Source organism: Sorex araneus, chromosome 4, assembly GCF_027595985.1.
Source record: "Sorex araneus isolate mSorAra2 chromosome 4, mSorAra2.pri, whole genome shotgun sequence".
Classification (NCBI taxonomy): domain Eukaryota; kingdom Metazoa; phylum Chordata; class Mammalia; order Eulipotyphla; family Soricidae; genus Sorex; species Sorex araneus.
This window is the reverse complement of record NC_073305.1, coordinates 70,653,552-70,666,251: the sequence shown is the minus strand read 5'-3', so window position 1 is coordinate 70,666,251 and position 12,700 is coordinate 70,653,552.

Below are 12,700 nucleotides of genomic sequence, written 5' to 3'. Positions count from 1 at the left end.
AGAGGTTCTTAATCACCCTATTGTGAGATACAAATTCTTTTTTACTGAAGTATTTTTTGATAATTCATTAGCCATTTAGCTGTAAGAAGCAATATAAACTAAACTATTTTGTGCCTGCTGAGGGGGCAGGCTTGGGGGGTGGCCAGGGAAATGGGGACAATGGTGGAGGGACTGTCGCACTGCTGATGGGATTGGTGCTGGAATATCGAATGCCCGAAACTAAACATATTATGAACAATTTTGAAAATCACAGGTGTTTAAATAAAGGGGGGGCGATGGAGTCCCGGCGACACTGAGCTTCCTTTAACATGGCTCCAGTATGTGGGACTGGGACATCTCTCCAAAATGCGTGGGGGCACTGGAATGGGGCGGAGCCAGCCCAGTCTCCAGCCCGCCCTGCTGCCGGAAGTCACGCCCTCAACCCGCCCTCGGCGCCATTTTGTCGCAACAGTCAGCAGCAAGAACCAGGGCTGGTGGCACCACAAGCTAGAGAATTCTCCGGACCCCAGACCAGGCCAACAACACCGGGGTGCCAGATGGAGAAGGTGCAAAGTCCCCGCCTTCTCCAGATGGAGTCCCGGCGACACTGAGCTTCTACTAATACGGCTCCAGTTTGTGGGACTGAGATATCTCTCTAGACCTTTCCTGATATCCAAAGAAAACGCTCAGGAACGGCTCCACCACCCCGGAGCGGCCATTATACCAGAGGCACAGAAACCCAGCGGGTGCTGGCAGCTCCACTCGTGGACTTTGAACTACAGTCCTGTGCAGCCCCGGGAGGGAAAGGGTTTTTGTCCTCACCCTTTTCCCCTCTCGGCAGCATGGCGACCGGCCCTGCTTCCTGCCCAAATGAGACCCCATCGGCCTCCCACGAACAGCTCCACAGCTCCTGAACAGCCATGATCCCAGAGGCACACGAACCAATCTCGGAATGCAGCGGTCACTGGCAGAAATACCTCTGGACTTAATACTGGAATCCCAAAACTGGGCAGCCACTTTCACGACCATGCAACATGATATGCTCATTGTTATCAACAATAGAAAACATATGATCTAATGATGCCATTCTGACAGGTCTGACTGTTGGGGGGAAACTCCAAATAATAATAGTGAGTTTTCGGTCAAAAATTGAATGTTATCATAGCAATAAGAGAGTTAATTAAAAATCATCTGCCACACAGGCAGAGGGGGAGAGGGAAGGAGGGTGTCTGGGGTTCTTGGTGGTGGATCATGTGCACTGGTGAAGGGATGGGTGTTTGATCATTGCATGACTGAGACTTGATCCTGAAAGCCCTATAACTGTTCTCATGGTGTCTCAATTAAAAAACATAAAATAAAAAAAAATAAATAAATAAAGGGGGGTTAAGACCAAAGGGCACAAAGGACTGCGTGATGCATGAAGGAAGTGGACAGGAGGAGGAGGCAGGCCTGAGGATCACACATGTCCACCCTGAACCTGTGAATCAGCAAGCCCACCCGCACCCCAGCCCCACAGGCATCCTGAGGCCTGAGAACCCAGGAGGGTCCCTCCCTCCAGGCAGGTCCAAACCCGGGGTGTGGAAAGAAGGGACCAGCTGCTCTTCCTGTGCGCTCCCTCATCTTCCTCTCCCACACTTAGTCTGTGGGGGGGAGGCCTGGAAGGAGGGGAGCAGTTCCCAAATACCTAAAATGATGACGTGGCGGAGGGAGAGAGTCGGGCCTGCGTGGGAAGGTCTCCCATGTGCAAGCAGCAGAGAAGTGCTCTGTGCCGCCTGGAGTGGGAGACACAGACACACAGGAGCATGAGGAGAGCCCCCTCCCACACCCACCAGCGTCTGGGTGCCGGTGCAGGAACTGCCTAACCCCCTCTGGAGGCAATCATGGCTTTTCTCTGCTCTTCCTTGTTCTCAGTCCGTGCATCCCCGACCCTCTTTCCTCCTTCACCTGGTCTTTGCAGGAAGCCGAGTGGGCTGGAGACTTCCCTCAAATGGAGTTTGTGTTTTCTGAAACAAGCTCGCCTGAAGGGTGTGCCCAGCTCGGGCTGGGGCACTGCATGGGGGCGTGGCTCATTACGTGGTGGGCACAGGCAGTGGAGTGCAGGAGCCCTGCCTGGAACTCAGCGTCTCGGCCCTGCTCCAGGCTCGCTGGATCTGAATCTGAATTTTCGCAAGATGCGCCGTGCTGCTGGCATACCTCCTGTCTGAGCAGAGGAGAAAAGACAGGGGGCTGTGACCAGGGATGCCCTGAGGGCCTTGCTGAGCCTCATTTGGCAAAGCAGTGAAATGGGACCCAAACGAAGAAACCTCTCAAACTGAGCTGTCCCCAGAGTGAAAAGAAACGACTGCGGGACTGGGAGAGAGCAGAACCGGCTCTGCCTGCAAAAGCCACAGATTCTGTCTCCAAACTACCTTAAACACCGAAGGTGCCTCTAAGCACCAAGCCTGGCCCTGAGCACTGCTGGGTGTGACCCAAATGCCAAACCCAAGAAGGCAGAAATGACCCACGTGCAGCTTTGAAGCCAGGGTTGCCAGATACACACCATCAGCCCTGCTCCTGGGCTGCAGCTGTCGGCCCGATGTGGCTCACACACTTGCTTGTGGTGCTGGCCCAGTCGCACATCTGGTTGCAGTGCTCATGTGCTTGGCTGCAGTGCTCAGCAGTGTGTGTGAGTGTGTGTGTGTGTTCATGTTTACATATGTGGTCCCCCCCCCCCAGGGGTGTGGGGTTCTGCTTGTTTCACTGTGATGCTGGTGCCCTTTCTGGTTGTCGTGCCAGGGACCATTGGGCGCTCACACAAGCGCTTCTGGCTGCAGTGCTCATACGTCTTCTGCTGTGCTCCCAGTCAGGGCTCACAGACCCTCTTAGCTGTGGCTGTGCACACATGGGTGTGATCACACAGCAGGTGTGATACGAAGGTCCCAGACATTGTGTGGGCCTCCCTCAACCATGTCGACTGAACCAGGAATCAAACTCGGGTCTCATGCTTGTGAAGCAGGTGCTTTAAACCTGTGAAGGTGAGAGAAGTAGGGAGCAAAGGAGATGGTTAGAGAGAGACAGAGAGACAAAGAGAGAGACAGAGAGAGAGTGAGAGAGAAAGAGTCCACCACCCTGCCATGTTCACCTCTGTCTTTCCAGGGAAGTGTCTGGGGTGTGAAGCGGGGCTGGTGAAGGCAGCCCTGAGCACTTACACGGCATGGACACTAGCATCCCCTCAGCCCCGTGAGGCCGCTGCCACACCACACCCGGTCCACACAGCACGGCAACTGGCTCCCACCTCCTGACTCGGGCTGGCCAGACAGATCGCTCTCGCAGGAAAAGGAAAATCTGTCCTGACTTCTGCTCAGGTTTTCAGGTCTGCCGCAGAAAGGAATTTCAGGAGGAGATGAATGACCAGTAAAATATCGTTATTTAGGGAATGTGAGGGACCTGTAGGAGGGAGACGTGCTCAAGAGAGAACAAGAGCTCCGGAGAGAGGACAGGATGTCTTTTGGAAAGAGGTGTGTGGTTATATGAATATTCTCCAGCGTGTCTTGATCTGGAGTTCTCAACATGGACTTGACTCAGGGTCTTTTCACGGAAAAAGCCTGCGAAGTTTTGATGGGTTTCCTTCATACTTTGATCACAGCCTTGCGTTTCTTTTGAAGCTTCCCGCTCCTGAGGATGTGCTCCAGCCCTGTCTGGACCAGCGCTGGCAGCCATCAGAATCGCATCCCCACATCTCACAGGGGTTCCAGAATTTATGCTTTAGGGCCTGGGTCCAGAGAAACTTCTTGGGTTTTATTTTATTATTATTTCATTTTTTGGGGCCACACTTGATGAAGCTCAGGGTTTACTCCTGGCTCTCCATCCAGGGATTACTACTGGGGGTGCTCGGGGCACCATATGGAATGCTGGAGATTATATCTGGGTTGGCCTTGTGCAAGGCAAGAGCCCTCCCCTCTGTCTGATCGCTCCAGCCCTGCTTCTTTGGTTTTAGACTTCTGAGAACCCATTGCCAGCAACTTCTCCCCATCTCCCCCCTGCTTCACAACCACTGAGCCACACAGCCCCCTTCCAAATGGCATCATTTCAAATCTTGTGCCCATGTTGAACTCGGGCCAGTTCCACGAGCCTTTTCTAGGACCCAACTTCCTGAGCCCTGGAATTCCCACTTCCTCCTGAGTCAATTCCTCCGCCCCTCTCAGAGAGCCTGGCAAGCTACCCGCGCGTATTGGATATGCCAAAAACAGTAACAATAAGTCTCTCAATGAGAGACGTTACTGATGCCCGCTCGAACAAATCAACAAACAAATCAACAAACAAACAAAAAAAAAAAGACAAGGACTTGGGCAGGAAAACAGGCAACGAGGGCCCCCTCCCCCGCCTCCCCAACCACACACACTCGCGCGCGCGCACACACACACACACACACACACACACACTTTATTTAATGATGACTTATTACAGGCATTCAGTATTCCAAGACCAATCCCACCACCACTGTCATCTTCCCTCCACCTTTATCTCCATTTTTTCCAACCGCCCCTCAAGCCTGGCCCTGAAGCAAGCCCACTATAATTTATTTTATATTTATTATTACCAGTGAATGGTTAACAGGATGATCAAAAAAATATTTCCGTAGAGAAAATCTGTGAAAGTTGTTGTATCTCACCATGGAGATATTAAGTCCTTGTCTAGGGTTTGCTAAGATGCTGTTGCAAGTTAAGCCTTTTGTGGTAATGTTTTTGTTAGTCGAGTGGCTTCTACATTACATTCCACGCCATCCAGGTGTTCCTACTGGGATGTCAGTGTTGTAGAGTTTGGAAATGTCATGCAGCTGTGTTAGAAAATCCAGAATAGTTAAACTGGGCAGCTGGAGGCATGGCGACAGCTTTGAGGTGTGGGTACAATTGTTAGGGCTTTGTTTGGGCGGAGTTCTCAGCCAGGAACTGGAGTCCAAGAAATTTCTGTGGCTAGTTGATCTCTTTTGAGGTTTATTTATAAGTCTCTGGAACAAGGCCAGTATATGAGCGTCCATGGTGGCAGCCGTGGACGTGGGCCTGAAGGAGTTTTTAACCAGGAAGCCAACCAACTTATTAGAGAATTCAAGGTCAGATAAACTGGTGTTTGGCAGGGGCTACCGAGCAGGACAGGTAGGACCTAACCTTCGAACTAAAGTCAGTTCATGGGGAAAATTATTTGGCTTTTGCTTCCTGGGTCCTGTTAGGACAGATGACTTAATTTATTCTTTTCTCAGTGTGTTGAGTGACTTGTAAATGCTTAACCACCTAACGTCCAGTAAGAGACTCATTTAATTATGTAAGCTCTGTGGCAGTTGTGCCACATGAATCCACAAGTTTGATCCCTAGTGCTTCCCATATATGCTAAGGCAGGTCCCTGTTGTTCTGCTGTCTGGGACCCCTCGCACCCCAGTGGCAGAGCAAACTGTGTTGTCTCCAGAGCACAGCCAGATGTGTGCAAACTCCAGAGCTAAAGTGCCTGAGCCCAGTGGGCATTCCAACCCAGAGATGTTTAAGCATGAGAGCCAGGAATGAATTCTTGGCAAGCATATGTATGAGCACCCTTGTGACCCCTGAATTGCTCAAACAAAACTGAAATGTGTGTCTCCCCTCACCCAGCAAGCCCCAGGGATAAGGCAGTAGTTAAGGCACTTGCCTCCCATGCCCCATGTGTGAGCACTGGACTGGAAGTATGATGGCCCTGCCATCGCAACAAGAGAAAGAGAAGGGGAGAATGCATGGCTTCCCAATACAGACCCGACCACTCACGCTCTTACCGCCAGGTGCAGGGACAAAGGGGGGCTCTTTGCTGGCCCATGGCAGGGGCTCTCTCTGTGCAGGGACATGTTCCAGGAGGCATGTGTCTGCTCATCCCCACTCCACTGATGAGCAAGTAGAGGTTGAGATGGTGCAATTATTTGACTGGATCTTAGAGCTGCCACGGGGAACAAGGTTCATAAATGTGAAAATTTAAAAGCAACACATGCAGACTGCGGTAGGGTTTCAATTTTATGCACAGATCCAAAAATAAGCTGAAGGGATAAGGCGGTGGTTAAGGCACTTGCCTCCCATGCCGTCAAGCCCCATCCAGTTGCTGGTACCATACATGGCCCACCGAGCGGTGCCAGGAGTCATCCTGAGCACAGAGCCAGGACTAAGCCCTGAGCACAGTGTGGCCCCCAAACAAAACCAAGTAGCACTGTAGCACTGTTGTCCCATTGTTCATCGATTTGCTCGAAAGGGCACCAGTAACATCTCCATTGTGAGACTTGTTGTTACTGTTTTTGGCATATTGAATACGCCACGTGTAGCTTGCCAGGCTCTGCCATATGGGCGAAATACTCTCGGTAGCTTGCCGGGCTCTTCGAGAGGGATGGAGGAACCAAACCCAGGTCAGCCGCGTGTAAGACAAACATCCTACCTGAAACAAAACCAATTAAACATAAAAAGCAGGATCTAGGGGCTGGAGCAATAGCACAGAGGGTAGGGCATTTGCCTTGCACGTGGTTGACCCAGGTTCAATTCCCAGCATCCCATATGGTCCCCTGAGCACCGCCAGGAGTAATTCCTGAGTGCAGAGACAGGAGTAACTCCTGTGCATACAAAAAGCAAAAAAAAAAAAAAAAAGCAGGATCTAAAAATGGGGAATTGGGATACCTCAGGGGAGACCAGACATTGCCATGATCCTCAACTACCAGGTTTTACTTTTTTTTTTCCTGTGAATTTGTTATGGGGCCACACTCGGCGGTGCTCAGGAATCACTACTGAAGGTACTCGGGGGACCATATGGGGTGCCAGAGATGGAACCCGGGTCAGCCGCATGCAAGCATGTGCCTTACCCAGTGTCCTCTCTCCCCCGCCTCTACTGCTAAGTTTTAATTGCTGGAGTGGAAAGAGTTCCGGGCACAGAGACTGTGAAAGAGGCCGAGCAGTACTTGCAGTAATATGCCATATGTTTGTGCTGTGTGTATGGTCACCGACTTGGAAGTTAAGCCCTCGGGGACTTGGGCAGTGCCTGAAGACACATTTCATTACCCAAGTCCAGTGACCGGGCCACTGCTGTCCTCCAACACACAGGACAGACCCACAGCAGAGTTATCTACCCTTTGATTTTTGAAACTGTGGGCTCACACACTGAATGTGGGGATGCAAAAACATGGCAACAGTAAAAGTCTCCTAAATGCACAAATAACAAAAAAATAATTGAGGGGCTGGAGCGATAGCACAGCGGGTAGGGCGTTTGCCTTGCACGCGACCGACACGGGTTCAATTCCCAGCATCTCATATGGTCCCCTGAGCACCACCAGGGATAATTCCTGAGTGCAGAGCCAGGAGTAACCCACGTGCAGAGCCAAGTGTGACCCAAAAAGCAAAAAAATAAAATAAAATAAAATAATTGAGAATCAACCTGCAGCGCTGAATCTGCGGCATTCCTGGCAGTGCTCCCCTGTGCCACGACACTCAGGTGGATAGAAGCGAGAGATAACAGACTTATGAGACCCTGGGGGTCTGGGTCGAGTACAGCCGGTAAAGGGCTTGCCTGGCACATGGCCAACAGGAGTTCAATCCCCTGCACTCCGGGTGGGCCCCTGAGCCCGGCCATTAGTGATCCCTGGGCTCTTCAGCCAGGAGTAAACCCTGAGCACAGCTGGGTGTGGCCCCCAAGCATAAAAGAAGCAGCTCCTCTGGGGCTGGAGAGCTCGTGCAGTAGGGAAAGACTTGCCTTGCATGGCAGATAGGTCATGTGGTCCCTGAGCCCCGCCAGGAGTGATCTCTGAGCACAGAGCCAGGAGGGAGCCCTGAGCACAGACCCCCACCCCCGAGTAACTGAACTACTCCCAGCTCATCCTGCTCGAGAGGACCGTGTGGCAGACAGGACTGACCCCAGTCTCATGGCAAAGCACTGGGTCAGCTGTTGAGCTCTCTCAAGGCCAAGGTTTCTTTTGGTTTGTCTGTGTTTTGTTTGGGGGCCACACCCAGGAATGCCTCAAGAGTTACTCCTGGCTCTGCACTCAGGAGCCACTCCTGGTGATGCTTGGGGAATTGTATGGGATGCTGGGTATTGAACCCGGGTTGGCCATGCACAAGGCAAGCTCCCTACCTACTGTACTATTGCTTCAGCTCTCATATGCTTTTTTTTTTTTCCTTTTTGGGTCACACTCGGCAATGCTCAGGAGTTACTCCTCGGTCTGCACTCAGGAATTACTCCTGGCAGTGCTCAGGGAACCATATGGGACACACGGGATTGAACAAGGGCTGGCTGTGCACAGGCAAATGCCCCACCCACTGTACAATCACTCCATCAGGCCACACCCCCCCCCCACCAACTTCCAAGATTTTTTGATTCAACCCCAGGGGAATCTGTGTGAGTCCCGGAGACGCAGCCCCGCCCACAGCAGGAGTGCAGATCCTGCCCCAGGAGGGGAATTTGCCTCGGCTCCAGCAACCTGACTGGAAACTAGTGCTGCTGCTCTAACACCTGCTCGGGCTCCGCATGCCCTTTGCCCTTTTCTGGGCCAATAACACCGCAGATGTGACTGCTGTTACCGCCCCCACAGGGGTCTCAGCTCCTCTGGGGAGAGCATGGGAGGACTGGATGGCTGTAGCTCTCAGCAGAGGCTTGGGAAGCTGCTTAGCAGCCCCTGTGCAGGTGCCTTCCACAGCTGTGGAGCAGACAGGAACCAACCATCTGAAGAGGGCAGGAGGGGTGAGGGCAGGCAGAGGGAGAGCGGAGCAGGCAGGGCACCAGCCTTGCACGCAGCACTTTCTGGTTCCGTTCCCGGCACCTCCCCCCCCCACCCCCGTGGTTCCTTGAGCTCATCAGGAGTAAGCTCTGGGCACAGCTGGGTGTCACGAGAGAGCACAAGAGCGTAAGAGCATGAGGAGAGACTGAGACAAGGGCAGGGAGCAGAGGGTCGGGGCGCTTGGCGAATTCCCTGAAAGCAGGGAAGAACCAGACACCAGTCCACAAAGGCCCCTCTGCGCCTGCCCTGCCCCTCTCAAATGCGTCCTGATGCTGGGTCAGGCCATGCTTCACAGGGCCAAGGGGTGGTCACGGTCCCTCCAGCCCCCTCCCGGCCCTCCTGGCCCCCAGGCCTCCTCCTTCGTTCCCTGGTGGCCTGAGCCCTGCTCTGCGCAGCACCTCCTCCCTGCGCACTGGGAAACCTCTCCCCCCACATGCTCCAGACCGGCTTGCCCTGGACCAGCAGGCTCAGAGCTGACGCGAGGCTCCGGAACATCCTGCTGTCTGAACACCGGGCGGAGACCAAGACCACAGGGGCAGGAGACAGGGCTTGGTTTCAGGGTGGTTTCCTGGGGATCGGCATGGGGGAGTCCTGCCAGCAGCACCCCTGGGTCCCCCCTGACTGTGCTGGGGTTTCTGACAGTGCCATAACCACGGGGTCATGTTCTTCCAGGACCATGTTTTTCCCGCTTACGAGCATCTCGTGGGATCCCTAGAATGCTGCTTCCTCGACCCCAACAGCCTGCATTTGAATACCCCGAGGAACTCCAGAAACTGAAAAATGTCAGTTTCTGGAGGCCAGAGCCATAATATAGTAGATTGGGTGTTTGCCTTACACCTGACTGACCTGGATTTGCTCCCCGGCATCCCATATGGTCCTCTGAGCACCACCAGGAGTAACTCCTGAATGCAGAACCAGGAGTAACCCCTGAGCATCGCCAGGTATGGCCCAAATAACAAACACACAAACAAACAAAATGTCAGTCAGTTTCTGGTCCATACCCTGAAGCTCCTGACAGAATATCCTGGGGGTACACACAGCAACTCACTCATATACCCCCAGATGATTTGCATGCACACCCCAATCCAGCACCCAGGGGATACTGTTCCTACCTACTGTCACACCTGAGAACATCCTTAAAACCACCGTTCTTGGGGACAGAGAGATGACTTTGCCTACGGGACCCCCCTTCCACCCCTGGCTCCACATGGTCCCCCAAAGCACCACCGGGAGCCACCCCTGAGCAACAGACCAGAGAAAACCCCCTCCCAAAGATAAACAACCCCGGTTCCAGATTGGTCTGTGGGGGCTTCTTTAGCATCCTTCCCCTCAGCAGCAGATGGAATGTGGGCTGGGCTGACTCTGGGCGTGAAACAAACACAGGGTGCAGCCGCCGGGCTCCAAAGTCGGGGCGGAAAGGCGTTGCAGGCGGTCAGGAGGGAGCGCTCACATGATGACATGTGCGAGACCCTCAGTCCAGGCATCCAGCCCCTTGACAGCCGGATGGGGGTGGGGTGGGAGGGTGCCCTGCTGTCTGAGTCAGACCCAGGGCCCCAGGATGGCCCCACCCACTCTGCCCCCCACGGAGGTGTGGCCCCTCCAGCATCACAGCCACGTGGGCCGGTCTGCTCAGGCTCTGTGGGGAGGCACCAGCGTCTCTGGGGCCTGGCCGGGGACGCAGCCCTGGCAACTCTCACTGCAGCTTCCCGAGGGACAGAGAGCCTGGCGACCTGACAGAGCAGCCCCTATGCTCCTGCCCCTCCAAAGTGGGGCCACAGTCAGAGCCCCTCGTGGGCAGCCGTTGCGTGTCATGATGCAACACGAGGCAAGCCCCTTGTCAACCCTGCGCCCACTGATGATTTCTTTCTGCTTTTTCTGCTTTGCTTCCCTTCTTCTTTGCTGGGGCCACACCTGACAGTGTCCAGGGAATGCTTTTCCTCTCGGCTCTCAGCTCAAGCGTTGCTGGGGAGACCCGAGGAGCCAGGGGTGCGGCTGGGGCTGCCTGTGTGTGAAGCATCCACTCCAGTCCAGGGGGCCGTGGGCCTGACCTTCTGCTTCCTCCAGGTTCAGCAGGCAGCCGGAGACTTGGCTGGAGTGGGCGGTACACCTTGCTCCCGCACTGACCCTGGTTGGAGCGTGTAGGTGGGCTGTGCTCAAGAGCACTCCGGGGGTCCCGCCAAGGGCCCAGGAAGCTCTTCCTAATAGCCCAGCGCTGAGCAGAGCCTCTGCCGGACCGGTGGTCAGCCCTCTACTCATCTTCTCCCCTCTGCTCAGGTACCCATTTATCTCACACCCATTTATCGCCCCTTGGCATTCTGGGATGCTTTCTGGCGGGGGCGGGGGGAGCGGTTCCCTGCTGATCCAGCCTTTGGTCCACCAGGACCCTCCCTTCTAGCTCAGCCGGTCTGTGTTAGGATGCCAAAGGGTCCCGGTGCCAGCCAGTATGGCAGTGTGCATTTAGATCCAGTTCCGAATTTCAGCTCCAGTGGCAGGGCTGTGGATTTTGGCTTTCCCATTTGCAGGTTCCCCGTTTGCAGGTGCTGGAAGTTGATGGCTCGAGGGTTCCACAGTTGGAACTCATCTAGAACCACAGGCTGACCAGGCTGGAAAGAGCCTCAGCGCTCTCTAGATCGGTGGCTCATCAAATTTCAGCGATCCAGACCCAGAGAGGGCTCGAGGCTCCTGCCCTGAGCGCAGCTGACCCTGGTTCTATCCCTGGACAGAATATGGCCTTGCAAGCGCCACCAAGTTCCCCCTGAGCACAGAGCCTGGGTTAAGTCCTGAGCACCACTAGCTGTGGCCCAAACCCTCCCCCAACATCCAAAATTAAAAAGGACCTAGATTTCCCCAGAAAGTTAACAGGCATGAAAGATGACTTCCCCGCCTTCTGGAACAGGGGGTAGGGGCAGCATGGCTCCTGACTTCTCTGTGTGCAGACTCTTCTCCTGTCTGACTTTGTCCCTGCAGTGAGTACGACAGGCTTGGATGTGGATGTTACATTCTCGAAACAAGACAGAGCTTTGCTTTCTCCTGTCACTACACACACACACACCTCTATCTGCACTCCATTTGTGAGGGGAAGAAAATTGCCCTGGATAGGTGAGCTGGTCACAGCCTGTGCTGGGGCCAGATCTCCACAGTCCTGCCCGAGCTCTGAGCTCTCACACCAGACTCCCCTGGGATTTCAGGGGACTGTGGGGCTATCAGAGTTCTGTCACTGTCACTGTCATCCTGTTGCTCATCAATTTGCTTGAGCGGGCACCAGTCACGTCTCCATTGTGAGATTCGTTGTTTCTGTTTTTGGCATATCGAATACACCACAGGTAGCTTGCCAGGCTCTGCCGTACAGGCGAGATACTCTTGGTAGCTTGCCGGGCTCTCTGAGAGGGGCAGAGAAATCGAACCCGGGTCGGCCTCGTGCAAGGCAAACTCCCTACCCACTGTGCTATCGCTCCTGACCTTAAATTTCCCAGAAATCTTTGTTCTTTGAATCATCTATTCTGAAGGAGCCTGCGCTATTTCTTTGTTCTCTCCCTCTCTCTCCTTCTCTCTCTCTCCCTCCCCCCCCCCTCTCTCTCCCTTCTCTCTGTCTCTTTCTTTTTGGTTCCTGGGCTATCCACTATCCCTGGTAGTGCTCAGGGATTACTCCTAGCTTTGAGCTCAGGAATCACTCGTAGCAAGGCTCTGGGACTATATGGGGTGCTGAGGGATCAAATCCAGGTCATCCATATTCAAGGCAAGTACCCTACCTGTTGTGCTGTCCTCTGGCCCCTAGCATCCACATTATTGTTCCTGATGTCTCTGCAGGCATGCTTGAGTCCCCTTTAGTCTATCTTGCTCTCCTTTGTCCTCTTTTTCATTGCTTGCTGGGGGGGAGTTAGGCCACACCCTGCAGTGCTTAGGGTTACTCCTGGCTCAGTGCTTGAGGGTCATTGCTGAGTCTCAGGGCCTACTAACTCCAAACAGGTATTTGGCTCT